Here is a 22362-nt window from a genome sequence, read left to right as displayed (position 1 = left end):
GGAACCAAAATATACCTCTCTGTAACTCCACCCTTGCTCCTACTTCTATCAAATGAAGAAAAACAGAGCAAGTTTAATCTCAATCATGAGAGCCTTTTAAATAATTGAAAACAACAACCATGTGTAATATGTTTTCTCTTCTCATTTCCTTCAGCTGATTCTCAAATGGCATAATTTCCAGTTCCCTCACTATATTGTTCATTCTCCTTGAGAGGGGTTCTAGTTTGCCAATGCCTGGCCAAAACCAGACATAATACTGTATATGTGATATGAGAAGGCCAGAGTTCCATGGTACTATTATTTTTCTTGTTTAAGACACTATGCCTTCTACCAATTCAGCCTAGGATTGCATAAATTTTTTTGAATATTATATCATATTGACTTTCTGTCCACTGAAATCTCAAGAGCTTTTTCGCACAAACTGTCTAGCTAATCCTTTACTTGTGCAGTTGAATTTTAAACCCAGGTGAACTTTATAATGGTCTGTATTAAGCTTCATATTATTAGTTATGATTTTAGGGTGCCAAGATCTTTTCAGATCCCAATTTTTGCAACCAATATATTAGTTATCTTTCTTACCTTTGCTTCTAATCTAATTAAAATCTAATTAAATCTAATAAAAATCTAATTAAAAATATACTGAACATCTAGAAACACAGGCAGATCCCTGAGATAGGCCACTAAAGACCTTCTCATCAGGTCCAGATTCCATTAATTACTACACTTAGAGTATATTCATTGAACTAAATCTGATTCACTTAATTTTTCTGTCATTTGTTCCATATCACCCCATCTTGTCTACAAGGTAACACAAGAGATTTGGTCAAATGGCTTGCTAGAAACCAATAATGACTACAAAATGTAAATGAAAAGAGAGCAACAATAAAATTGAATGATATGTAATTATAATTAAAGAGCCTGGCCCCAGAAGGGATGAGAAAATGTATCTTCCCTTTTTTAGCTTTCATTTCTTTTTCTTTCTCTCTCTCTCTTTCTTTCTTTATTTCTTCCTTCCTTTCTTTTTTCTTTTTCAGAGGTGAAGGAACATGACTATGAAACATTTTGATGACTTGGTTGGTATATGGGTTTGGTTTGTTAAACTGCTTTGTCCTTTTTTAATTTTTTATTCTTTCATTCTTTATAAGGGATGACTCAACAGGTAGAGGAGGGGTGTATTTCCAAGTAGAAGTGATATTTTAAGGAGATAAAATTAATTTTAATAAAAGTTAGGTGTTCTATGTTTGTGTCTTTCCCTTGGTTTATCATTCTATTAACTTTGTCAAAAATGAAATTAGATTAGGCTGGTATGACCTATTAGTGATGAACCATGCTGTCTCTTAGTAATCAATTTTCCTTTCTTGCAGTCATAAATTTAGAGCTTAAAAGGGCCTGAGTAGCCTAGCAGTCATTTTGTTTTGTTTCTATATAATTTTTATTATGAAGCTGATGAATATTAACAATTATGAATATATCCCTATAATAAGGACAGAAAAAATAGATTGCATATGACACCATGACTATGTCAAGCCACTCCCTATTCCAGTCCATCATCCACTCAGTTGCCAAAGTGACCTTCCTAAAGTTAAAATCTACCCTATTCAGTGAATTCCAGTGGCTCCCACTACCTACATAATCAAATATAAAATCCTTTGTTTGGCTTTTAAACCCCTTCACAACCTGTTCTTTTCCAACCTTTCCAGTTTTCTGATATTTTATTCAGCTTCATGAATCCTATGGTCCAGTGACAATGGCCATCTTGCTAGTCTTGCTACAGGACACTCTATCTCCAAGCCTTTTCATTGACTGTTTCCATTACTACAATGTTCTCTTTCTTTTAACTCTGTCTCTTGGCTTTCCTAGCTTTCCTCAAGATTCAAATTAAATCCCACCTTCTACAAGAGATATTTCTCAATCTAATCCTTCTCCATGGCTAGTGTCTTCCTTCTGAGATGACCTCCCAATATATATACATATATATGTATAGAATTGTATATACATAGATATTCTTATATTGCCTCCCCCATTAGAATGTGAGCTCCTTGAAGGCAGAGATTATTTTATTTCTTTCCTTGTATCCCCAGTGCTTAGCACAGTGCCTGCTACATATTTAATATTTAATAAATGCTTGCTGTCTTCCATGTACAGCTTGGGCTGTTGCTGTTGTTTTTAATCTCCATAAAATTCAACATAGCAGTGCCAACACTGCCCTTCTTTGTGTCCCCTTTTAAACTCCCCTCTTCTCTCTTCTGTGCAATTTTTAATGTTTCACTGAAGAAATTTTCTTTTTCTTTTCTGCTCTTTTATTTATCTATTCATTTATTCATTCATTCACATACCCATTCATTCATTTATTTGTTTGTTTGGCTATCTATCTATGCAACTAGGTGGTGCAGTAGAGTGCTAGGCTTGAAATCAGGAAGACCTGAGTTCAAATTCAACGTCAGTCACTTACTTCCTAGCCATATGATGCTAGGAAAGTTAACTTTTTTCTACCTTGGTTTTCTCAACTATAAAATGGGCATAATGATAACACTTCTCTCCCCAAGTTGTGGTGAGGATAAAATGATATAATATTTGTAAACTGCTTAATGCAAATCATAGGCACATAATAAATGCTTATTTCTTTCCTTTATTTTTTGCATTGCTACTAGGCCACAATTCCCTCCCACTACCCCCCCCCCCATAAAAACCTTCCTTGTAACAAAGAAGTATAGTCAAGTAAAACAAATTTATATTGTATTGGTCATGTCTGAAAATGTGTATCTTATTCTCTACTAATAATCCATTACCTCTCCAAGAGGTAGGAAGCACCACCAGTCTTCTCGAGTCATAATTGATCATTGAATTGATCAGAGGTCTTAATTCTTTCCAAAGTGTTGTCCTTTACAATACCGTAGTAAGTTACTAAATTGTACTCCTGTTCAATGTTCTCATTAATTGTTCTCCTATTCTGCTCACTTCACTCTGTTCTGCATCAGGTCATACAAATCATCCTGGGCTTCTCAAAATCTATCTTTCATCATTTTTACAGCAAAAACAATATTCCAGTACTTCCATATGGAGAGGCATCACAGTGGGTCAGAAAGTCAGCCTCGAAACCTAGAAGACCTGGGTTCAAATTCCACCTCCAATACACAGTAATTATGTGACTCTGGGTGAGTCAACTAATCTCTATGTTTTACACAACTTTCTAAGACTAAATTGCAGAGAAAGTGATGAACTGCACTAATGTAGGTTATTTCCTCACCTGGAAGTTCCCCATGCCAATGAAACTTTGAAACCCTACCCCATAATTTGTATAACATAATTTATTCAGCCATTGCTCAGCTAACAGGCAACCATTTTATTTCCAACTCCTTGCTATAACCAAAAAGTACTGCTCTAAATATTCTTAGCGCAGGGCCTGGCACACAGAAGGTGATTAGTAAGTTTTATTGGTAGGTCCTTTTCCTCTATCTTTAATCTCTTTAGTAGTATAAAGCCCAGTAGTGGTATCACTGGTCAAAAGATATGCGCTTACTGGGAGACTTATTGGGAATAAATCCAAATTGCTTTCCAAAAATGGTTGGACCAGCTCACAGCTCTACTAACAATGCATCACTATGCTTGTCCTCTCATAGCCCTGCCAATAGTAGTCATTGTCCTTTTTTGTCCTCTTTGCCAATTTCATGAGTGTAAAGCAAAGCTCTGAGTTATTTTAACTTATATTTTTATTGTTAGTAATTTGTGGCATTTTTTTCATATGATTGTTGATAGTTTCTCTTTCTTGGAAACTGCCCATTTATAACTTTTAACTAATAATTTAATGGAGAGTGGATTTTTTCTTATATATTTGAATTAATCAATTTGAATATATCCTGGATATAAGATTTTTATAAGAGAAATTCACTGCAAAGATTTTGCCCCAGTTAAATGTTTTTTTAATTCTAACTTCATTGAACTTTTGGAAGCCAAAAGCTTTTCAAATTTATGTAATCAAAATTAACCATTGTAACATATATGATCTTCTCTATCCCCTTTTGAGTCAAGAATTCCACTCTTACTCATAGCTAAGTGAGATATTCTCTTGTCTGCTCCTCTAATTTATTTATAATAAGACCTTTTATATCTAGGTTATATATTTATTTGGAGCTTGCTATGGTATGTGGTGAAAGATGTTGGTCTAACCCTAATTTATCCCATACTAAATTCCAATTTTACCTTCAGTTTTTGTTGGATAGTGAATCCCTAACATAGTATTTAGTGTGCTTGGATTTATTGAACATGATGGCATTATGTTCACTCACTTTTGGATCACATTTAACTAATCTATTCCATTGCTAAACTTTTCTACTTTTTAATCAACATTAAATGGTTTTGATTATTATAGCTTTGTAATATAGCTTGATTTCTGTTAATGCTAAACAACTTTTATTCCCACTTTTTAAAATTACTTCTTCAAGATTGTTGACTTTTTTGTTCCTTCAGATGAATTTTGAGTGGTTCTATCATTTTGTCTAGTTCTCAAAAGTTCTCATTTGGCAATTTGGTATCACACAGAATCTGTAAATGAATTTATTATTGTCATTTTTAATGTATTAGCATGATCTAACTATGAGCAAACAATTCCACTACAAAGGTTTAAGCTTTCTTGTATTTATTCATACTCTTGTATGAAAAGGTATTTCTTACTTACATTCATTTAATTCTGGGAGTGAGGAAGTTAAAGGTAGATTCATATTTTATACATCTTGTAGTTATTTTAATCTGATTTCTTTTTAGATCTCATTTTGTTTGATTTGGTCAGTAATATATGTAAAGGTAGAATTTTACATGTTTATTTTAAAGCCTGTTACTTCACTGATTGTTTCTATTAATTTTAGTTGACTCCCCATGGTTTTCTAAGTAAACCATCATGCCACCTGCAAAAAGTGATAATTTTGTTCCCTCCTTACTATGCTGATTCCTTTAATTTATTTTTCTTGTATTATTGCTATTGCTAGAATTTCCAAAATGATATAAAATAATAGTGACAATGGGAATCCTTGCTTTACCCTAATCATACTAGAAAAATTTCTAGTGTTTATTACAAATAACACTAACTCTTGATTTTTAGATAGATGCTCTTTGCCACAGAAAGGAAATATGCTTTCTAGGAATTTAAACATAAAATGGGACTGCGTTTTATTTAAAAGTGTTTTCTCAATCTAGATTATAATTTTCTTTCTCTAAATAATTTCTCCTTGGTTTAAGTATCAGGATTATATTTTTCTCAAAAAATTAATAAGATTTCATCTTTCTCTATTGTGCCACACACTTTGCATAAAATTTGAGTTATTTTTTAAATGATTGACAGAATTCAGTTATAAATATATTTCACATCCTGGGTTTCCTCCCTCCTTCAAGAATTCATTTATACTCTGTTAAATTTCATTTTCTTATGTTGGGTTACTTAAGTTCCCTACTTCTTGTTTCTGTTAATTGGGGGGGGTGGTGATAAATATTCATTTATATCATTTGTTACAGTTTTATCGGGATATAATTGGACAAAATAATTTCTCTCTTTTTATCTCCCTTTATGATCTACCCTCTGAAATTAAATTTTGTTTTGCTTCAGATTATTTCCTCTCCAATTCTACCCTCCTTTTGAATCCTCTGCTTCTCCCCATCTATTTTTCTGTTAAATTTATTTTTACAAATAAGTATGTGTGTTTGTATGTTTAACTGTCCTTTGCCTGTATCTGATAACAGTAAGGTTCATGAGAAGCTGCTTATCTCACCCCTCATGCTTGCATACTCCTCTTCTTGTATACACAATTATAAGAAGTGATAAGTTCATCCCCTTTTTTTTTCTTTCTTTGCTAGTGCATCTTTTCCTTCACTTTTAATCCATTATTTAGTTTTTTCCCATTGCTCAAATATCTTTACCTTTTTCTAGGTTTCTCTTACCTTCTATATTTCCAGATATATGTCTTCTCAGTTTGTCTTTTCAAAAAGAATTCTTAAATTTTTTTTTAATTTAAAGGTCTATTTCTGCCCCCCCCACATAATATTATACTCGGTTTTGCAAATTATTTTAGTTTATCAAAACCTTGCTTTTTGGAATATTGTGGAGTTTTCTCCACTTTACAGTGATCACAGACTAGTCTTGCATGATCTAGGCTATTATTCCTTAGTGACTGAATTATTTCTGGCTGCTTGTAGTATTTTTTAATTTGACCCAGAAGGTCTAAATTTTGGCTTTGATATGCCTCAGAGTTTTAATTTCAGGATTTCTTACAGTAAGTGATTGGTAGATTACTTCTCTTTTCAATTTGGTTCTAAACACATTTGAGCAGTTTTCTTTTATGATTTTTTAAATATGTTATCAGGATTTTTAATTTTTATTGTTTCCAGGGAGTCTGATGATACTTAAATTATCTTTTTTTGACTCATTTTCCAGGCCAGTTGTTTTTTTTAGTGGGTACATTAAGTTTTCTTCAATTTTTCACTCTTTAACTTTGCTCTAACATTTCTTGTCATCTCATAGAGTTATTAAGTTCTGCTTGCTCCATTATATGTTTCAGGGAGTCCACTACTTAGGTAACCTTTTCCAACTTTTGTTTTTAAGCTATTTATTCTCCTGTCATTTTTCACCTCTAGAGCTCTCTGGGGACTGGGGAAGGGGAAATGGGATTCAACTTGATTTTTGACCTTGGTCCTTCCATCTTCTTTTCCTCACAGTCTCTAACTGGGACTTGGCTACAACCTTGACTCTGACAGCCTCTAATGGGATGTCACAGATTGTGCTGGTAATAACCTTCTACAAGACCCCTATTGCTTGTACTACCTAGATGGTCTTGTGATCCTGTCTCCTGCTATGACTTGGCATTGTGTTACTTTGGTGCTTCCCTGGCCCTGCCTCCCACTATGCCTCTAGAGTGGGCTGCCAGTGTGATGTGCTGCCTGGGCATAGTACCTGATCTTTTTCTTAGCTGTAACTATAGAACAAGCTGCCCAGTTTCTACAGCTTCTACCTCCACTGACTTGTCTTCCCTCTGAGTCTCCACAGACTTCTGGCAATCTTCTTATACAGTCCTGGACTGGATGAAAGAACTTACAGCTGTTTCTCTTTGTTTTCCTTTATCATTGTTTCTTCTGATGCATTTTTAGGACTTTGCAGGAGATTTTGTGAGAGAGCTAGTCCTTCTAGGACATTTCATGTTATCACCTTAACTGAAAGTCTGCCCCTCCTTTCATAGATGACAAAGATGATATCCAAAGAGGTTGTGACCTATGCAAGGCCACATAGTAAGTGAAAGAGATGAGATTCAAAGCCAGGTACTTTGACACCAAATCCATTGTGCTTTTAACAGGTGGATCTAGGATTTGAACCCAGGTCCTCTGACATCTAAATTCTCACAACAATCTCCCTATAATAATGCAATCTAACATTTTGTCAACAAATTCAAAGTCCATGGCCTACGGTTTGAAGTAAAAAAGGAAAGAACCTGAGCCTTCTAACTGTAGTAGTTTCCTGTAAAGCAAATGGGAAATAAACAGGGAAGGCCAAGAGACATATTGTATTCCTTTAAAGCCCATGCTTGCATTTTTATGATGCCCGTGAGAAGGTTTTTTTTTAAGGTCTGGGCACCTGGCCTAATTTTTGTGTCCATGGCTGAACTAATGCCATGCTCCTAAGCAGAATGGAGCCCTAGAAACAGAGATGGGCCAAGGTAACAGACTCTGACCCTCACCAATTATAAGGACTGATTTCTGAGAAAGTAAATCAAAAGAAATGAGCCATACAACTCAGCAAGGCTGTGCCTCAGCTTCTATCACTCCCTTTATATCAAAGTCAAGAGATAAGTCTATGAATAAGTATGCAGACAAAAATCCAGGCATCCAAGGTAGAAAAGATAATCTGGTTGTTTCAGAGGGAGTCAGATAAAGTTCCAGAGGCTATCCTCCTTGATACTTTGGTAGAGGTCAAAGACACAATGAAACCCACAGAAGCCATTCTCTTACACTGTGTCATCTGGACAAGAATAGAGTATTCTAGGATGATGTATGTTAAAAGAACCTACCTAATTGGTTTCCAGATTAAAAACAAAAACTAAAGACTAGGCAGGACTGGAGAACCTGCAGCCTTGAGGCCACTTGTGGCCCTCTAGGTCCTCAAGTGCAGCCCTTTGGCTGAATCCAAACTTTGGAGGCCACACTTGAGGATCTAGAGGACCACAGGTGGCCTTGAGGCTGCAGGTTCCCCACCCCTGAACTAGGGGCTGTCTTTCATCAGCAGAAACAAAACTGAGAATTTCTGGGCTTCTTTTAAGTTCCAGTGGGGTACTGTGTTTGCCCCTCCCATTATATGCCCAAATTTACAGACCTCAACCTTGGGAAAACTTCTCTCATCCCTTTACTGCCTAAGACCAAGTGAATAAAAACTGCCCCACTGCCCAGGGCCTCTGTCTATAAAGTATTTCTAGGAGTTCTACAAGTGAAAGTCAATATAAGAGAAATAAAAGACGTAGCCACTGACTTCAAAAGAATCCTCATACCCGTTACAGGATTGCACTACAGAGCAGCTATGTAATTTGCATCTGTCTGCTCATACTACTGAACTTCTCTGCTTTATACAGCAAACATAACTCAGCAAAAAGTTGTGTATAAATATTTAATCATATTCTAAATGGTCTAAAATATGAGTTCCTTATCTGTGGGCAATGAACACCTGCAGTACCACAGAGTTATTACATGAGGTCCACAAATCCATATGCACACCAAACTTTGTCATTCTGGTCTTTATTTAACTGTAGCATGATAGATAATAAGTATGGCACCAGAACCAGGCTACCACCTCACTTCCTGGCCATTTCTAAACCATACTTCCAGGTATACAGTTTGGCCCTTTTCCTAACTGCCTTTTATGTGTGGTCCTCTCCCATTAGAATATAAGCTTCTTGAGGACAGGGATTGTCTTGCCAGTCCCCAGTTCCTAAGCCAGCCAGTTCCTGGCACATAATAAGCATTTAACAAATCCTTTCTATCATTCATTAACTCATTCCCACACATATACATATTTCTAATTTACTAATATTTATAGAAGCTATTGTGACTAATAACTTATTATTTAAAATCATAACTAATTTTTGTTAACATGTATCCTCTCAATAAAGAGCATCTGAATAGCAAATAGTTAAATATTATGTGGGGGCCTAAGAAATTTCTTAACATTAAATATAAAAATTCTCTAAAAATTTGGAAACCAGTGGTCTGCTTAATGGAATCCCATGGTGAAAACTTTTATAACGTGAACAGCTAGGTGGCACAATGGATAGAATGCCAGGCCTGGAGTTGGGAAGACTCATGTTCCTTTGTTCAAATCCAGCCTCAGACACTTTCTAGCTGGGTGACCCTGGGCAAACTGCTTAACCCTGTTTGCCTCAATTTGTTCATCTGTAAAATAAACTGGAGAAGGAAATAGCAAACCACTCCAGTATCTTTGCCAAGAAAACAACAAATGGCATCATGAAATGTACTGAAAATGACTGAACACAGTGAAAAATCATATTCTACTACCAAAATCTATTTATTGTCCAAAGCTGCAAAAAATCTTGGAGATCATCTAGTCCAGAGGTATCAAATACATCACTGTGTATAGCCTGCAAGGCAAGACTCCTTGGTGTAGCCCCAATCAGATTAAAATGTAAAATATAAGTGGGAAATATTTAACAAAATAAATAAAAATACAATAAAACATAGATAACATTACATTTTAAAACCATCAATCTGCAGGCTTCAGGGATTGTTGTGTGCCAAGCTATCTAAGTTTGATATCATTTATTCTAATCTAAAAGTCTCTTTGAGACACATATGAGACACACAGAAGTCCAGTGGGTTGCCCAGGGTCAAACAGAGAGGTGGCAATATCAGAGCAGTGATTCAAAGCCAGGTTGTCTGATAATAGCATCCTTGACTCTTTTTCACTCTGTTGATCCTCTATCTTGGGTCTTGATTTGAATTTACTCGAAGTGAGGCACACCTTCTACTGCCCCCAACAACCAGGGTGAGAAAGAGCTGCACTGTCTGACCAGAAAAGAAGCATAGCTTGAGGAAGAATCCTATCTGTAGTAGTGACAAGAGAGAAATAGGGCTTATCCCATTGTGGCCCATAACTGTCATATCGGCCATGTGTCTTCATAGCCCTCTTCGTATATCTTATCTTCCCACCCCACCTTAGCCCCAATTCCATAAGCACTCCTTTGAGGTATTGAATTAGGAGGCTTTTTTCATTGCATTTGAAGGGACAAAGAATGCGTTCTCCGTAGAGTTCACACAGCAATTTGGTGTCAAGGCTTAGAAGGGAACACAGATTCTCAAGCTTTCTAGGGTTGAATTATTTTTTAAAAAGATAATCCATTAAATTAAACCATCCTTTGGCACTACAATCTCCCTCCTATGATATCTAACCTTCCTCAGTTACTAGACACAGCTACAAATTGCACAGGGATGAACACATTGTAAACATTCAATAGATATAGCCGAACTGGTATATTTGGCTTTAGATACAATTTCATCCAAAGGCATAGAGAACTTGCTGGGTGAGGAAATTTCCTCTACCACTGCAGGGAGCATCTTCACGCCTTTTTCTGGAAGTGGCAAGAGAGTTGTTTGGTGATCTTATAGAGAAGTTGAATGATTTGCCTAGGGTCACAGAAGCCAGTATGTCAGAGGTAAGTTTTGAACCTAGGAAATGACTGAACACAGTGAAAAATCACATTCTACTCCCAAAATTCTACTCTCGTTCCTAAATCACCTTTCCATCTACTGTCATACTGCCTCTCCTTCGTTTAAAAGACATTATATTACAGTCACCAACCTGGGTGTTATGAGGTTCCAAAAGACCTATGATTCAAAGCCTACCCTTACTTTTGTACCCAACTTTCAGGTCCCCCAAAGTCTCACATTCTTCCTTGGGGCATAGGAAAGACACAGGAAGGCAAATAAATAAATACCACACTCTTGTTGCATAGGGAAATTTGAGATATCAGCAACATGTCTAGTCTCTGGAATTATTTTTTCATCTATTTGAACCTTTTTCTGATAAAGAAAATGGTCCAGTGATACCAATTTCTTCCTTTTGCTGAGCAGGCTAAAAACAAAACAAAACACTTTGACTATTATACTGGCATATAATGGAAGCCACAAATATATAATTACCATGTCCCTTTTAGTATGATGTACTCCAGAGTTGCCAAAAAAACTGCCCACTCTGATAGGAATTGCCCTCACATGGGCCCTCTGCTCTCATGCTGCATCTCAATGAGGCCCAAGTCTGCTGACTGAAATGGTTTCCGTGGAAACAGTGTTCTAGCTGAAAGGGATATTGATTACCCTGAGGAATGAGTTTCCACTTGGAGAGAGGCTGGGTGAATGCAAAACTAGACGGGTGGAATAGAGGGCAGGGGGCAGGTCAAAGAAGGAACGGGGTCACATGGGGACATTTAAGAATCCACAAAGGACCTGAGAGAGCTCCCAAACTTTCTCTCCTTTATAAGGTGGAGGACAGTGATATGTACTTTGGTACCATGAGGAACTTCTAAGATGAGGTTGTGACTAGAAATGCCCTTCCAATCCCTTAATCCTCCTTACTTTCCAATAAAAACTTGAGTTCTAGTCTCAGCAACTCTACTAATTAGCTGGGTGACATTGGACCACTCAGTTAAGTTCACCGGGCTTTAGTTTCTTCATCTGTCAAGTAAAGGTGCTGAATCTGTCATTTCTCTTTTAGCTATGATTCTTCATTACAGGGCCAACCTAGTCCACAAGAAGGAAAAAAGAGAGAGAGAATTTCCAATTAACTCTGATCTTTTCCCATGTCATTCAAGGTCTTTACCTTCATGCAGTTACCAAGTTCTTTGAAGTCCCCTCCCTCACCTCAACTTCCCTCTTCAGGATGAAGGGAGAGATTTTTCCAACACTTAGCTTGAGTTTTAGGAAAAACTCGATTTTTATTGTGGACCTATACTAAGTTTCAAAGCAGATATGTTTGGAGGAAGCTATATCATTACCTATTACTAACAGATCAGAGAGATAGGAGTATATTAATTAAATTCATCAATAAATGAATGATTTTTGGATTGGACTTATAATTTCATTTGATATAAGAAATTCCCAAGGAGATAATTTCCTCTACCAATTTGCAAATTACAGCCTTAATCAATAGATAGGAATATTTGAACTCTCATCACCAAACACATTCTAAAAGACTACTTAGGAAAATGAAAATTACTATAACCATGGACCCATAGACCCCTGTCTATTACAGAAAGCATATCATTAAATATGATTATGAGGTAAAAGGTAAGCATATTTTCTTTCTTGTAGAAGGAAATAAAAGAAGGAAGGAAGGAAGAAAGGGAGGGAGGGAAGTAAGGGAGGGAGGGAGGGAGGGAGGAAAGGATGCCAAAAATCATCAAGAATTTGGTGTCCTGGGAAATCAGACATTCAGTGCCCAATTCCTTTGCTCTCAGTTCTTTGCTTACCTACCAGAATGTGAAGAAATCAAAACCAACTTTTGTTGGGAAGAGGAAGAGGTACAGATCTTAGCAAGGCTCTCTTCAAATTCTAGGTGCCTACCTTGATAGGTCAGCTTCACCTTGTGAGAAAAAAAAAATCCTTAGGGGCTGGCTTGGTGATTATAGCAATTAGACATGGAGAGTAGATTCCTTTTACCCCCTCCAGCTGATAACTCTGAACTCTTACTTAGCTTTGACATCTTACTCAATTAAGTGTGTGAAATTCTCTAGAGAGTCTCTGTTCTGAGTCCCCTCAGAGATCACTTAAACCTGCTTATTTGTTCTTAACCTATTAGAAAATGCACTAACAGGAAAATAAGATTGTTTAGCCAATACACATCTTCAGAAGAGAAGTGGGATGAGGGTATACGTGCAGAATAATCTAAGTAATTATATAAGGAACATCTTTCATGTCCTTTGAATATAGAAAAAAGACACAAATTGGGAAACATTTGTGAAAGCCTTTCCCTTAAAACACAAAATGCCTTAAAATAATGTAAATCTGTACCAGAAACAGAATAGATCCATAGTATTTCCCTCTTGATGCTGGAAATGGAACTTCAGTTTTTGAAAGATCTCATTGGGGATCCAACTGAATACCGTGACTTCAACTGATTCCATGTACACGGGATACAATATCTATTTTGTGGGTCCAATGCTATTGCAGAAATTCATACTCTAATGGCTATGAAGGATGACCAGTAGGGAGAAAATATAATTGAGGAAAGAAGGAGAGACTATAGACTCAATTAATACATGGCTACTGAAGTGACTGACCTTTGGACGAAGTATCTTGTTTTCTTTTGCTCTATTCTGTTTGAGGCAAGAGAAGGGGGCTTCTTTTAATGAAAATATTCTGTATTATCAATGGATCAACCAGAAAGTTGATCTAATTCAGAGAATAAGATAGATAGAAACATTAAATTGACTGTGTTTTCATATTCTGGTTTTCTTCCTAGTGGTTGTGATTGATTCCTTGATATCATTCAGTTAGTAAGCATTTATTGGAAAGGCAATAGATAGTAGTAGATGGAGAATTGGCCTTAAAGCTAGGAAGATGTGAATTTAAGTCCCACTTCTGATACAGTGACCTTATGTCACTAAACCACTCAGTGCTCTAAATAACTCTCTAGAGCTATGTACTGCAGAGAGGGTGCTGAACTGCATTGGTAGAGGGAGTTTCCTCAACCCAGGGGGTTCTCAACACTAAAGATAACATAGGTCTATCTCCTATTTCCTTCCATGTACCAGGCACTGTGCTAATCTCTGGGAATATAAAGAAATCACAAAAAATAATACTCCTTGCCCTCAAGGAGCTTACATTCTAATGGAAGAGATGACACATAAATAAATAGGTACATACAAGGTATGTACATAGTAGATAGAAAGTAAGTCAATGGAAAAATAGGATTCAATTTACAAAAATTTAAGTGTAACTTTTCCCAGGATCCCAGATGTTGTATAAAGTGAAACACATATATACTATCTATAAGTTTGGCCTGTTTTTGATGAGAACCAAAACACAAAGGACTGTTGGTGCTATCTTCCTCCGCCTTACTCTCCACATCCCTTTGAGATTTAGCTTTCATCTCTTAAGTTCTCATTTCCGGTGGTCCACAAAAGGTCTACGTTCTGTGACCACAAAAGTTTTCAAGATGACAGTTTATAGGCAGTGAGAGGGCAGAAGATGACAATTTATGACACACTATTCTCTGTCAGGGCTTCTCTATCTAATCTTGGCCACCAAGGAGAATGGCATGTACTATATGGGGCTGGAGGGGGAAATTTGTAAGAGAGAGATGTCTAAAGAATTCTGCAAAGTGTCAAAAAAAAAGTCTCTAGTCAAATAATGGATGAGGACTGGGAGCCATTCTCACTTCGCTTTATTGGGGAGAGGGGTAGTACAGATTTGAAATGTTGCATGTACATAGATGAGGTCACTATATTATTAGATTTACTTAACTATTTTACTTTGTTGCAAGAGACCTTTCGTGAAATGGGAATAATATGTAACAGTTTCAAATGTAAAAACAAAATATATTAATAAAACTTTCAAAAATTAATTGGCACTGGACTAAATGACCTTTAAAATCTCTTCAACTCTATATCTATGACCCTGTGATTCCTCCCTACTACCCCGTCTCGATAAAGCAGTGACCTAGGAGCAGAACCAGAAGTTCCATGTAGGAGAACACCACTGAGAGTACATATAGCATCACTGTGGAGAAAGTGTTGGGCGGGAAGCAGAAATGTCGGCCAGGTAGAGTCAACACTCAAACCAGTCATCCTGAAATGTTCCACCACCAGTGTCCTCTCTCTAATCTCCAGCCCTTCTGAACAGAAGGCGTCTAGGAACTTGGATCCATCACATCAACATTGTAATTACCAACTTAGAGTCACTTTGAATATATGACATTTTACCCACTCAGTTCCCCTCACCTGCCCAAGGAATGGCAAGTTTCAACCTCCTATCCCCACTAATTCCCAGCATTCAGAACCACTACCTATCCAAGTGATTGTGAATGGATCATAAATTCATATATTTGGAGCTAAAAGGAATATTAGAGCTAATCCAATCTCCTCATTTTATAACTAGAGAAACTGAGGCCCAGAGAGATTAAGTAACTTTACCCAGGATACACAAGTAGGATTATCTTTTAAAAGGATAATCCACTAAATTGAACCATAATATATATATATATATATGTATATATATATATATACATGTAACTATAATCTATAATTACCATAATCTCCTTCCTATAACATCTAACCTTCCTTGGTTATTGGACATGGTTACAAATTGTACAGGGGTGAACACACTGTAAACATTCAATAGAAATAGCCAAACTGGGATATTTGGCTTTCGACCCAGCGTTAGACATGACAGGTAGTAAGAATTACAGCCAAGTTCAGAACTCTGGTCCTCTCACTACAGTCTAATTAGTTTCCACCAAACCACAATGAATACTACTTTCTCACTGCTCTGTCCAAATTCCTGTTGTTGTTTTTCAGTCATTTCAGTTGTGCCTGACTGTTTATGATCCCATTTGGGGTTTTCTTGGCAGAAGTACTGGAGTGGGTTGCCATTTTCTTCTCCAGCTCATTTTATAGATAAGGAAACTGAGACAAACAGTTAAGTGACTTGTCCAGGGTCATATGGCTCTGTGTGAGGGCAGATTTGAATTCACAAAGTTGAATCTTCCTGACCTTGGGCCCAAAACTCTATCTACCAAGCCACGTAGCCACCCTACCTTATCTTTATCACCACTCTGTTTGTGCCTTCCACTATACTCTCTGGAACCATTTTTCTATTATTAGACTTTACCTCTAAATTTTCCAACTCTGTCTTATGTTTCTTTTCCCTCTTGGCCCTCAGTGAAACCTAAATTTTCACTGAAGACACCACATCTCTCATTCACCACCATCTCCAGTACTGGCTGTTTTTTCTATCCTGCCTGCCAACTCACAGGGCACATGGGAAGAGTTTATCCTCATTTCTATTTCCTGACCCTTACTCTACCGCCACTTACAATTTACCAACCTCTCCTCCTTTGAAGTTCCATCAGAATCAAGGTGCTCTCTCCAGGCCACTCTCCCCTTTTCCCCAATGACTTCAGCACCTATATTATAATCTCCCTCTCTACCTAGTCTCAGCTAGCAGCCCAAGTGATTGCATTATTCACCCTGGTGAGTCCACTTACTTCTTTAACTGCCTCTACATCTCCAATCTACCTCCCCACCTACAGTAATAGCTACATCTTAGACTCATCATCACCTTAAACAGCTTCAGCCCCTGAACACCGAACTCTGAAGCTTCCCTCCCTGATCACATCCTACTTCTCCCAGCCCATCACTCCTTTGGAACTTACTCTTTGCTCTCATGCTCTCTGGTCCTTACCTTGTCAGTTTCCTCTGTTCTTCCTCCATATCTCTTCCTTGACAATTTTGGTCCTTATAGTTGGCCATGTCAACAAGAAATTTCCCTTCTCAGATGCCTTTCTTCTGCTAGTCTCCAGCCCTAGGTCATTCATTCAAAGCAAAATGCCCCAGTGGAGAAAGCACTGTATTTGGAGTTTGAACATTGACTCTGGTACTTGCTACATGTTGATTTTAGTAAACTCGCAGCCTCAGTTCACTTATTGGTAAATTGAGATTTGACAAGATGTCTTCTAAAGTCCCTTCCAGCTTTTAATCTCTGATTCTATGACCCTTCCCTGGACCCGATTTCTCAGTTGCCAAATAATGCTGGAAGGAGTCACCAAACCATGTTACCTGAGCCCACTATAAATTCGTGCTCTCCTACGTCATCGTTGCACAACGATCCTTTTATTTATCTCTGACATTTTATAAGTTCCCTAAAATTTTCTCCTTAACCCAACTCTAGTACTGTCATCCGCTTATCTCAGTATATGATTCATCTCCTACTTTGCTGAGATGGTTGGAACCATTTGTCGTGCGTGTCTTCATCTCCTCCGCTCCACACCTCAAAATCTCTCTGGATCTTAACCTATCCTTTACTACTTGCTTCTAGTCTCAGAGGATTAGGTGACTGGCTCCTTGCCAGTTTCTTCCATTTGTTTCCTTAGGCTCGTTTCTCCTCTGAATCCTTTCTCTACCAATCATTCTTTCTTGTCTTCAGTGACTTTCTCTCCTAGTGACTTTTCCTATACCTACAGTCATGCTCAGATTCCCCTCATTCTAAACTATGTTTTCTTTGATCCTGCCACCCTCTCAAGCTATCTTCTTAAATCTCTCATCCCCTTCACTGTTAAAATTCTAAAAAGAGTAGTTTACACTCCCTACTTTCATTTTCTCACTATTCATTCACTCCTCAACACCCTGAAATCTGCCTTCTGTCTCTACCATCCTATTGATTTTTTTTCTCTCCGAAGTTACCAATGACATCTTTCCAGTACTCATCTTCCTCTACCATTCCGTAACATCTGACACTATTGGCCACCTGCTACTTCTTATCTTCTCTCATCCCCTAGCTTTCATGACAGTGTTTCTCTCCTGATTTTCCTCCTTCCTGTCTGATCATTCTTTCCCAGTGTTTTTTAGTGATTCATCTTCTTCCCACCTCTAAGTATGGTCATTTCTGATGTTCAGTCCTTTTCATTTTTCTCTACACGTACTTTCTCCATCGCTGATCTCATCTACTAACATGACTTAATTAAAGAATTGTTGTTCTTTGGTCATTTCAGTCATGCCTGACTCTTCATGATGCTATTTGGGATTTTCATGGAAAAGATACTAGAATGGCTTGCCATTTCCTTCTCCAGCTCATTTTACAGATGAAGAAACTGAGGCAAACTGGGTGCAGGGACTTTCCCAGGGTTACATAACTAGTAAGTGTCTGAGACCAGATTTGAACTCATGAAGATGAGTATTCCTGATTCCAAGCCCAGCGTTCTATCCACTGTACTACCTAGCTACCGCATGGCTTTAATTACAGCTCCTCAATCTATGCATTCATTCCAGACATTTTACCTAAGCTCCGGTTCCGCACTTCCTTTATCCTGCATTTCTGCTAGACATCACTACCTAGCTGTTCCATTGGTACCTCAAACTCAACAGGTCCAAACTCATCAACTTCCCAAAACCTACTTTCCCAGCTCAAAATCTGACATTCTCCTCTCATCTACCCTACTCACACAATCAGCTGCTAAGTCCATTCTATACCTTCACAAGCCTTCCCTAATTCCCCAACTTAAGGTGATCTCTCCCTACTCAGTATTCCTTAGAATCATAGGATCAAAGACTTAGAGCAAGAAGGGACCATAGAGGTCATATAGTCCATTCCCCTCATTTCACAGGTGAGGAAACTGAGGCCCAGAGAAGCTAAGTGACTGGTCCAAGGTCATGCAGGACGTAGGATTCAAATACAGGTCCTGGCTCTCCTTCCACTTTGTGTACCTCATTGTTTCCCTTCCTATAGCACTGTATACCTCTTCTTTGTCACGACATTTTACTTTGTGTCCTATCTGTTTTTTATATGTGATCCATCCATCTTTTTTGGAGGGATGCTTTTTCTTGAGGGCAGGACACCATGTTTTTCATTTTTCTATCCCCAGCACCTAGCAGAATGCCTGGCATATAATAAGCACTTAAAAAATGTTTGTAGAGTTGAACCAAACTGAATTAAGAAGTCACAGATGGAGCTTCCCTTGGGTGTACAAGTGACTACACACATGATTTGTAAACCTTAAAGCCTATATGTGTGAGTTATTATTATTATGGGTCCCCCAGTGATCCATTCAACTGCTAATTGTGTTTTTCTCTTAATGCTTCCAAGGTTGGGGGCTCACAGAGACCACGAGCTAAGGGAGAATTTCATCAATGTCCTAATTCTCTGAGTCAAATTCAGAGATATTTACATTTGCCGCCTTTCTAAGTGTTTCTGGATGAGCAGGAGCTCATCCTTCCCTGGTTTACTTCAGAGCCTATGTATAGTGAGCATCTGCTTTGAGGGCTGAGCTTTCCAAGAAGCCAAGCCCAGCAGAGAGGTCAAGGGTGACAAAGCTCTCATCAAGGCATACCAGTGATCATCAAAGGTTTCCTTATAGTTCTTTAAAAAAATAGATTTAAAGTCACCAATGGCCTGGGGTGCTATCTGGAGCCTCTCAAAAGGGCTAGTACCATAAAGGAACAGTTGAAATAACAAAGACATCTCCTCACCTTTTTCCATTCCATCCCATCCCACAAAACAGGGTCTGGTTGCCCTATTGTAATAACCTAACTGGTCACCCTGCTTGCACTCTTTTCTCTCTCCAAACCACCCTTCACCCAGTTCTCAGACTGACATCCTAAAACACAGCTCTGACCACATTGCTTTACCTACTCAAAAGCCTTCAGCAGTGTTCTCTTGCTCCAGGACAAAATACCAATGCCTCCATCTGGTGTTTAATGCCCTCTACAATCGGATCACACCTTCCATTGCAGTTTTATGCTTTACTGTTTCCCTCTGGGCACTTTCTCACTTTTTCCCTCACTTTCTCACTATTTTTCTCACTTTTCCCTCACTTTTTCACTTTTTTTCTCACCTTCTCCCTCACTTTCTCACTTTCTCCCTCACTTTCTCCCTCACTTTCTCACTTTTTCCCTCACTTTCTCACTTTTTTCTCACTTTTTCCCTCACTTTCTCACTTTTTCCCTCACTTTCTCACTTTTTTCTCACTTTTTCCCTCACTTTCTCACTTTTTTCTCACTTTTTCCCTCACTTTCTCACTTTTTTCTCACTTTTCCCTCACTTTTTCACTTTTTTCTCACTTCTCCCTCACTTTCTCACTTTCTCCCTCACTTTCTCACTTTCTCCCTCACTTTCTCCCTCACTTTCTCACTTTTTTCTCACTTTTTCCCTCACTTTCTCACTTTTTTTCTCACTCTGGGCACTTTTCATTGTTGTTGTTGTGCTTGGCAAATTGGTCCTCTAGTTATTCCCCTAACCTGATACTTCACATCCCACCTTTGAGCAGGCTTTCTCTTCTATCTGGTATACGATTCTTTCTCACCTCCACCTGTCAAAATTTCAAGTGGCAGCACAAATCAGATGTAGCCTCCTACACTAGACCTTTCCTGATCTTGGTTAGTGTTCTCTCTCTCCCAAAACTACTTTGAATAAATAATAATAGCTAACATTTATATAGTGCTTACTATGTGCCAGGCACTGTGCTAAGTGCTTTATAATTATTAATCCTCACAACAATTTTAATCCTCACGACAATTATTACCCCTATTTTACAGATGAGAAAATTGAGGCAAATAGAGGACACACATCTAGTAAGTGTCTAAGGCCATATTCAAACTTTGCATTAACTTATTTATGTTCATATTGCATCCCCCATTAGAAGATAAGTTTCTTCTCAAGAGGAAGAATAAAACATACATTTTCGACACAACCAATAAGTACATTTGTTATGCTTAACTATGCATATTTGTTACAGAGACTTTGTTATTCTTTTTTTTTCTCCCCCAGTGGGTTGGGAGGAAGTTAAGGAAGCAAAAAGAAAAGATAAGAAAGAAAAGAGGATCATTGAAACATCCTTTTTAAAAAATTTTTTTTAAATTAAAAAAAAATTCAGAGAACCAGAAGGTCAGAAAGAAGCACAGGGAAGCAAGACGGCTTTGAAAACTACGGGTTAAACTTATTATATACTTTAACAGAAAAGCAAGTTGTAAATAATAGAGATATGCAGTTTCATGTACAATTCTTTCTCAGTTCTTCTTTGTATATATTGCAAATGAACTTCTATTTGGGATTTGCTAAGTTCAAAATCGGGCAGCAAGGTAGTACAGTGGATAGAGTGCTGGGCTTAGAGTCAGGAAGATTCATCTTCCTGAGTTCAAATCTGGCCTCAGACACTTCCTAGCTTGTGTGACCCTGGGACAGCCACTTCACCCTGTTTGCCTCAGTTTCCTTCTATATAAAATGAACTGGAGAAGGAAACGGCAAACCACTCCAGTATCTTTGCCAAGGAAAACCCCAAATGGGTCACAAAGAATCAGACACAATTGAAAATGACTGAAAAACAAGTTCAAAATTTAAATTTAAAAAAAAAAAAAAGAATGCAAGGTCTTTATATTTAGGGGCTATTAAATTTGCATTACAAGTGCCTAACTCAATGCCTTGACCATAGTTAACAATAAATGCTCATTCAATTGAAATTGAATTACTATTAATCAATCCATATTTATTGAACACCTAATCATGTGCCAAGCATGTCCTCAGCATTGTAGGGCATACAGAAAAAGTGTAAGACATGGCCCCTGCCCTTAATCCAGGAGCTTCTAATCTAACTGGGAATATGAAATTAGACTGAGACTCGTGAGACAACTAGGGAAAAATATAAAATAGCATACAATCAAATGGCGGAATTGTGCATTTCCCGGTTACAGAGTTGACATAAGATTTGCATTAAAATACTTAGATACATATACTATCTTGTACAAGTGAGTAGTCCTGTCTGGATGAAAGAGCAGGGGGCAGGGAGGGGGGGCACCATGACTAATAGTGTTATTTGTGACTTTGGAAACATTGCTGTTCATTCCAAAGTCCCCAGTTCAATGCCCTGACCCAAGCAAATGGTCAGAGACTGGAGCACATCTAAATCAGGCGATGCCCCTCTCCAAAGCCTGAGCACTTGTCAGAGCTCCCTGTATCCCCAAGATTAATAATTTAGGGAGAAAGGGGGGCTGGCACTGGCTGGCAACTTGGCCAGACAGCTCCCATCACTCACATGCACCAAGCTCTGCTGTTCAAATCAATATTCGTTAGCAGGCGGAATGAGCTCATTTCATGCATGTTCTAATTAGACAATGGAGATTATTACAAAACACCTGCGATGTTTGTAATCGTTTAAAATAATGAGAATCAATATTAGCTTCCAAAGGCACCATATGGTAAATGCTCATTCCAGGCATGTGGTCCCTGATAGGCTCTCAATGCTTCAAAAATGATCATTAACATTTTTTAATTTGCAAGAAGTTGCTCGCAGTTAATGAATTGGCTGCCAGTTTGCCCTTTGCACAGTGACCGCCTCTAACTGCTCATTTAATTGTAACATGACCTCCATGCCTGCCGAAGCACTTAGGGTCTCCCACAAATGACATCCTTTTCTAGAGCCAATCAGGGCACAAAAAATGCCACGACTTTGAACTTCTCGGGTGTTTGATCTTATAGTCCCTATAGACATTACATGAGCCTGCTCTGATTGGACTATTGGTCTTCTCCCATGGGACATGGATCACCTTTTTCCTCAGACTGTTTGTATAAACCTGAAGGTCCTGCCTTGGAAGATGGATAATCTGTTCAGTTATAGAG

Source organism: Trichosurus vulpecula, chromosome 8, assembly GCF_011100635.1.
Source record: "Trichosurus vulpecula isolate mTriVul1 chromosome 8, mTriVul1.pri, whole genome shotgun sequence".
Lineage (NCBI taxonomy): Eukaryota > Metazoa > Chordata > Mammalia > Diprotodontia > Phalangeridae > Trichosurus > Trichosurus vulpecula.
This window is presented reverse-complemented; position numbering follows the sequence as displayed.